Source organism: Dermochelys coriacea, chromosome 2 (genome assembly GCF_009764565.3).
Source record: "Dermochelys coriacea isolate rDerCor1 chromosome 2, rDerCor1.pri.v4, whole genome shotgun sequence".
Taxonomy (NCBI): Eukaryota; Metazoa; Chordata; order Testudines; family Dermochelyidae; genus Dermochelys; species Dermochelys coriacea.
In genome coordinates this window covers 164,589,005-164,596,479 of record NC_050069.1, presented here as the reverse complement: position 1 = coordinate 164,596,479, position 7,475 = coordinate 164,589,005, and positions in this window count along the sequence as shown.

Here is a 7,475-nt window from a genome sequence, read left to right as displayed (position 1 = left end):
CATGCATAAGAGTATAATTTACGTGACTCTGTGAATGCTGGAGATGAAGGGCATATTCTGATGCATGTTCTCTATTTACTAGAATTTGTAAATACTACACAAAGTTTATAAAGCCAAGAAAAAAATATGTACACTTGACAGTTTTTACCACTTTGAAACTTTGTGCTAATTTTACCACTGTTGTATACATAGATCATATCCCTCCTATGTACCCCATTTCAAGGGACATCACTAATTTGATTCCATGCAACTTTGGTATCCTTTCACATTTATTGCTGAACATTCATTTACTTTATAATGTGTGATCTTTTCTTTGTGCTGCTAGTTTTATTCTTCCTGCTTTGTCTCAAAGTTCACATTTTCAGCATGTTATAATAGTTTCTCCTGATTGAATAAAATGCTATGACCTTTCAGGTGAACTTTCCTTTTCTAATCTTTTACAGAAAGTAAGGGGGGGGGGAATTTTAAACTATTTTAACTACTTCCTTTATTAATCAGAAATATAATTTGCACTTAAATTATTTGGGTACTAAGCATATGAAGAAAAACAATAATCTAATGAAGTTGAAATAATCACACTGATTGTTGCAGTTGAGCATTTTCATCAAGCCTTTATTATCTCCTCTTCCTTTCGCCTGCTCTTGGTAAACATGTTAAATATATTAATCAGTCCGCGCTTGGGTTTCATAAAAATTGCCTCATTAAATGTTCTATTAATAGATGTAATAATACCCCTACAAAGAGTCACAAGTAAAAAAGCTTCTGACAAGTTGAACACCTTGTTTTACTAAAGGTTAAACAATGTTTGTGTTTGTAAATGCATAAAGTAGAAAAATATATATTGAGTGCCATTTGGTCAACAATTTTCTACTGCATGCAGGAATTCACTTTTCTCTTTATAAGCCATACAATATTGTAACATGGTTTTTGCGACAGAGTAGCTATTACCCAGTAATTCCATGTTGTCCTGCTGCTAGTTTCTATTGATGGTAGGTAACTAAGAGCTTCATCAATTTCTACCAGCATATGAATGGAAATCTAGAGTTCAGCAGCCCTAGCCATATTTATATAAAGAGACATTTCAGTGTTAGTTCACTACAGCAGTTTGTGTTAAATGTGTTGTGTTTTGACTTTGTTCTCTAGCTGAATAAAGACATTGTGTGGACCTGCAGATACATTCCATTTGGATGTGCAGAGGCTGTGCATCCATTACTATATCACTCTATGGGCTGCAACTTGCTACCATTTGCATGGATGAACAGCTCTCCTGATTGGCAGATGAGCTGTCTCAGCTTCTACTTTGACTCTATCCCATGTAATCAATCACTGGCTTTTCTTTCCCTCCAGTGTTCTCCTCCATGTGGGCTCTTAATTTAATCATGTTTCTGGAATGTTGGTGCCTCAGGATCTGGCAAGATAGGTGTTTAGGGGGATCCTGCATATTGGCTGGCCCTTTGGGGATCTGTTTCCCAACCCCAGGACTGTACATATGCAAAAAATCTGGTTCCCTTTTTGGAGTTACCCTTTGTTTCCCCCTCCCAATACAGAGTCCTTCCCTGCCCTCTAGAGGGCTATGATCTGTGCTCTCCCGGTTAAGTGCGTTTACCCTTTGACCAGATGCAGCCTTTCCCAGCAGCTTTCCTAGAACTGCTCTGTGTCCCACCAGTGTGGGGGAAAACACCCCCTTCTCTGTCAGTTGGGTCATTTGTGTTCTCACAAACCACCACCTGGCAATTTCCTGGTTGCAACTCCTTTGCTGGCACAGGTGTTGGAGCTGCATCTTGATGTAAAGAGACAGTTACTTCCTCCCCCCCCCCTAAAAAAACCCCACGAACAGGAGTACTTGTGGCACCTTAGAGACCAACAAATTTATTAGAGCATAAGTTTTCATGAGCAACAGCTCATTTCATTGGATGCATAGAATGGAACATATATCAAGAAGATTAACACACACACACACTGTATGGCAACTTATCTGTATCTAATTAGTGATGGTGGTTTTACTCTAAGTTCTGGGTTCTACTCTGCAATCTCTGAACATGTCCCTCGGCCCGCACCACTTCCAGCAACTCCCATTGGCCTGGAGCAGCGACCCACAGCCACTGGGAGTCACGATTGGCCGAACCTGCGGACGCGGCAGGTAAACAAACCGACCCGGCCTGCCAGGGGCTTTCCCTGAACAAGCGGCGGAACAAGTTTGGGAACCATTGGTCTAAAGCATTTTCAATAGACATTCCACTGAATAAATTTTGAGCTTTATCCGTTGATTTCACAATCAGGGTAGGAACTCTTATCAGGGATTTCATGTATTACACACAGCCTTTTGAAGGTAGTCAGATTTTCAGCAATATAGTCTTCCTCACTGTATGAGGGACATTAATGTTCCCATTTGTGGATTTTAGGATTGATGGGAGTCGTTGGGTTTGGGGGCCTCTGGTTCTGCATCTCGTGCAGGTCCAGCTAGTGTTTTCTCTTTCTCCACTCTTTCTTCTATAGCCCTTCTGTGTGCAGTCTCCTCTTTTCTGAGCCTCATTTCTGCCTGCCACATTTGAAGCTCATGGTTCTTTGCATTCTCTGTCACTTCCAGTCTGGCCAGCTCTAGTTTTGTAGCTTCCTCACTGAGAGTCATTTTTCTGCTTATTTCCCTCACCCAAAATCAAAACAACAAACAAACCTGTGACCTCCTCCTGACTCACTTAAAATCAAATATCGATGCTTAAAGTGTGAACTCCACTTTGAGTAATAAGCTGTACATACACATGCTATCTGTGCCACTGTGACGTTCCCCTGGTGTTATCTGGACTGGTGATCTGCTATGTCACTCCAATCCTCAACTCTGGGAGCCAGCCTTACCCTGATTTGCTGTGATAATCCCCACTCCCGGGTTGTTCCCACACAGCCTGTAGCATGTAAGCTGCTCCCAGCTACGCGAGTGAGCACTTTTGGCCAACCGCTGCTTGGATTGTGCAACCAAATGACACTAGTCAATATCTCCAGTCCCAGACACAACCCTAGGAACCTCTGTCTTGAAGTGTCCAGTTATGCCCACTGCAAGCTTATATGAGTTAATCAATTTAACAAAGAAATTGATATGTACTGGGCTTGTTATCCCAAGGGGTGTCTCTGGCATGCTTCAAACCAAACATACTGCTTCAGATAGAACAAACAAATTTTATTAGCTACACAAGAGATTTTAAGTGATTATAAGTCAAAGCACACAAGTCTGATTTGGTCAAATGAAATAAATGCAAAACACATTCTAAGCTGATCTTAACACTTCCAGGGCCCTTACAAACTTAGATGCTTCTCACCACAGGCTGGCTGGTTGCCCTTCAGCCAGGCTCTTCCATTTGGTCAGCGATTCAGTCGCTTGGTGGTTGTGTCTGTAGATGGCAAATGTCTTTCCCTTTTATCATGTTGTTTCTTCCCTCTTGGTTTTGCCTCTTCCCTTCGGAGTCAAGTGAGCATTACTTCATCACAGTCCCAAAGTGACCAAGGGAAGGGGGGGTGATTCATTTGTGAGTCCAACAGATCTGTTGTTGCTGCCTAGGCCAGTGTCCTTTGTTCCTGTGAGGCTGAGCTGGGTTTGTCCCATACATGACCTGCTGAGATGTGAACTGCCCCTCTGTTCCTGGAGAGTTTTGCCTGGGCTTGTTTCAAGTCATGGACACATTTTCAGCCTTAAACACTAAACACCTCCCTCTGTGTGTGTGTGTGTGTGTGTGTGTGTGTGTGTGTGTGTGTGTGTGTGTGTGTGTGTGTATAAAAATAAAATTACAACCTATAACATCACTATAACATTGCTGTAACAATTACTATAACATCACTATAACAATGCTCAGTGCGTCATGAGCCTTCCAAAGATACCCGGCATGACAAACTTTTCATTGGATACCACACAATCATATTATAAGGATGAACATGGGGGTACAGGGTGTCCCCCCGGGGTACAGGGTGTCACAATGTTATTCTGTATTAATAAAAACTTCACAATATACACACCCTTATACCTAAAACAACTGGACTCTGGCTTCTTCAAAGGAACAGTTTATGTTATCCACCTCATTTGATTTGCATGGTATAGTATGTGCTTCTCAGAAAAAAAGGGAAATAGGAAGGTTTAACCAGGACTTGCAGTTTTCAGTTTTTTTTTTTATCTCTCCCTGTGCCCACACTGAACACAGCCAGCCTCCTTGCAGCAGCCTTTGGGGAGGGCACTTTCAGTTCCCTTACCTTTAACCCCATACTCTCCCTATTGATCATAAGTTCCTTGATGTTTGAAGTCAGGTCCTTTGTTTCTTGAAGCTCCTATCAGCGCTTGTTCCTAGTAGCAGTTATTAGCTCCATTAACTTAATAGTTATTACAGTCTTGGAATTTCAGGATCTCTTAAATGGAGTTTGTTAAACAGATAAAAATAATAAGATACATGGAGTTAAATAAAGATTTTCCTCAAACAGTGGTAGAGGGACAGAGCCAGGACTCTGCTCAATTTGGGGATTCCTTAGTCACAGTGTCTTAATGACTAGCACAGTAATTTTGTTCAGTTCCCTTCTATTTCTTGTGTGCCTGAAGAGTTATGGGCAGAGTCTATCTGCCGAGGTTCTTGTAGCATGTAGATGAAAAAGCATGATTAGTTCATAGTTTCTTTGGGTCTCTATATGTGAGTGTGCATGTTGTCTGTATGTCTATAGGTACGTCCACACTGCAGCCTGGAGCTTTCCTGCACAAGTGGGTAGAGAGAGACAAGATAGCTTTGCTTGAGCTAGTGCAGTAAAAATAGCAGTGGTGGTTTGGGCTAGCCGCCCAAGAATGCGGTCAAGGGGTACAGGTGGGTTTGCATTCAGGAGGCTAGCCTAAGCTACAGACCATGCTGCCCCTAGCTACATTGCTATTTTAGTGGACTAACTCGAGCATAACTAGCATGGGTCTTGTAGCCCATAGAGTTAGCTTAACCTTTTTATTTTAATCAGCAGTAACACAAGGAACTTACAGTTTTGTATCCTGTAAAACATTGGCTTAAGCAAGTTAGCATTCATAAAGTAGGCCTATGACCCTTAGCATACATACATGGCCTAACAGTTACCCTAGATTTTGGGGAGCTGGGAATACCTTGCTCAAGAAAGGGAGTTGGTACATAATACCAGGCAACTGCAGGAACACTGAACTAACACTGGGCTTGTATATTTTAGGATAGAATCATTGGCAGATGTCTAGCCACAAACCTGCTTGAACAATAGGTGATGTATATGATAATGATCTAAATAGCATTAATATGTTATCCTATAGGATAAGTACACCCCAATATTATGAGGGTGAGGAAATTAGATTTGGATGGAAGGCTAGATATTAGAATAAATATTCATTATAGTACCCATGCTCTATAATAGGCCAAGCCACTATGTAGCAGGGACTAGCTTTTCCATCATTGACCATTTAGCTCCTCATTGTTATCTACCAGCAATCTTTGAACACTGGCAAACCTGGACCATCAAATGCATTTGGCATGCCAGAGACAGGGCCGGTTCTCTCTCTCTCTCTCTCTCTCCAACTGCAAGAAGGTTGTGAATATATATGTATTTGAGCATATGCAGGGAATGACACCAAAGATATCTCTTTACTGATTGTTTTAATAAAAATAGCCGAGGCTTTGCTTTGCTATGTGTCATTGCCATATATCCTAAGGATCCCTTAAAAAGTTATTGAACTTGTCAGTTTTAATTCTGATTCTTAGACAAGAACTCAATTACCCAGCATGTTAAACTAGTAACAAATGGTAATCAATGCAATTAATATGAACCATTAAAAAGAATCAGGCTACCGTCTGTCTACCTGAAGCACAGGGAAACATGTTTCTAGGGACAGTGTAGATGTAACCTATTAGTGATAAATGTATGGAGGGAATCTAAGTCAACTGAGTTTTGCATTTTGTTCCGAGAGTACAGTGATTCAAGGTCATTATTTCTGTTCACAAAACATATAGGAATGACCACAGGCCTCAACCAATCAGCAGAAAAAAAAAATCTCAGTGCCAAAAAAAAAAAGTACATTTCCTGAAAGGTGGGCTGCATGCTGAGGGTTCATGCTGGTAACGATGCCGATAACTGGGGCTTACTGGGATATTTACACAGATCATCCAGAATGCCCTTCAGGTACTAGGATACATGGCAGGATTTCCCAGATCCCAGTATTCCAAGGAACAGAAGCTATGGGATAGGATTCCACAGGCACTAGTACAGTAATGGTTGGAGGATTTGTAGTATATATATATGCTGCAACATTTAAGGGACAAACAAGGCATATGACCATTTATGTGCATCTGATGTTTGTCAAAGTGAATGCACCTGGTATAGACAGAGCAGCTCCTTCCATTTCTGCCTATAAAGACATCTGTTTTAATGACTTCAGTAAAAACTTGGGGCTAGCCTATTGTGCCCCCCAAAATCATCTGAGGTGACACTTATCTGGCAAACCTTTGAAAGCAGTTTGTACCATACCTGCCAGTTCCAGTTATTTGGACAGACATTGCATAGAGTTTTAGAAGTGAAAAAGCAAATTATAAATCAGATAAAAGATTATCCATCAAGAAGTTCAACAATGCAATCACAGGACATTTACAAGAGAGAGCTATCCGCAATCTTTAATATGATAAAATCCATCCTTGATGGATTTGTTAATCTCACAAAATGCCGTTAATCCTTTTAGTTTTGAGGAAAACACTTCTCCCCCTCCTAAAATACTGTCATGATAGTGATATCCACCGCACAGTCTATGAGGCAAACTTATAATTTGTTCTCTGTCACTGAAGTCTTGAAGTGTCTCAAAACAATAGGCTTTGTGCTTTCATCCCTGTTTACATCTTTTAATATATATTGGTGACTGAAATCTAGCACAAATATATCCTTTAAGTGACATTTATTTTCCTGCACCATGTCAAAATATAATAGAAGCTGTAAACCACAGTATATATAAGAAATTAAAATCTCAATTATATTGTCATTTGAAACAAAAGTCTCCCATGTAATTTATGGACAAATATGAGAATCTTTTGATGGAAGATAGTACCAGAGGCATTAGTGATGTGCTCTTGTGTCTAATATTACACATATTTTCAGGTACATAAATCAAGTTCATAATGCAGGCTACTTTCACTAAAACCTTTTTATGTGATTTGACTTGCATTGCTTTAAATCTTGAAAATGTGGTATCTAAATCACTGCCATTGTCAAAGAATATTTCTGGATTTCTCTGTAATCTTTTATACAAACGATGGAAACAATCTGCTAGCCATTTATCAAAAATGTGTTCACTAGATATATTTGCTATTTTAAACTTGCAGTAATTCAGTCAGTCAGCTGCTTTCCTAGTATTTCATCCAGGTCATTATTACAATTTGGGATTGATTAAGGCAGAATTCTTTATACAGTAGGCATATACATAAAAAGCTTCTACTGATTTGAAATACTATACTAGTGTT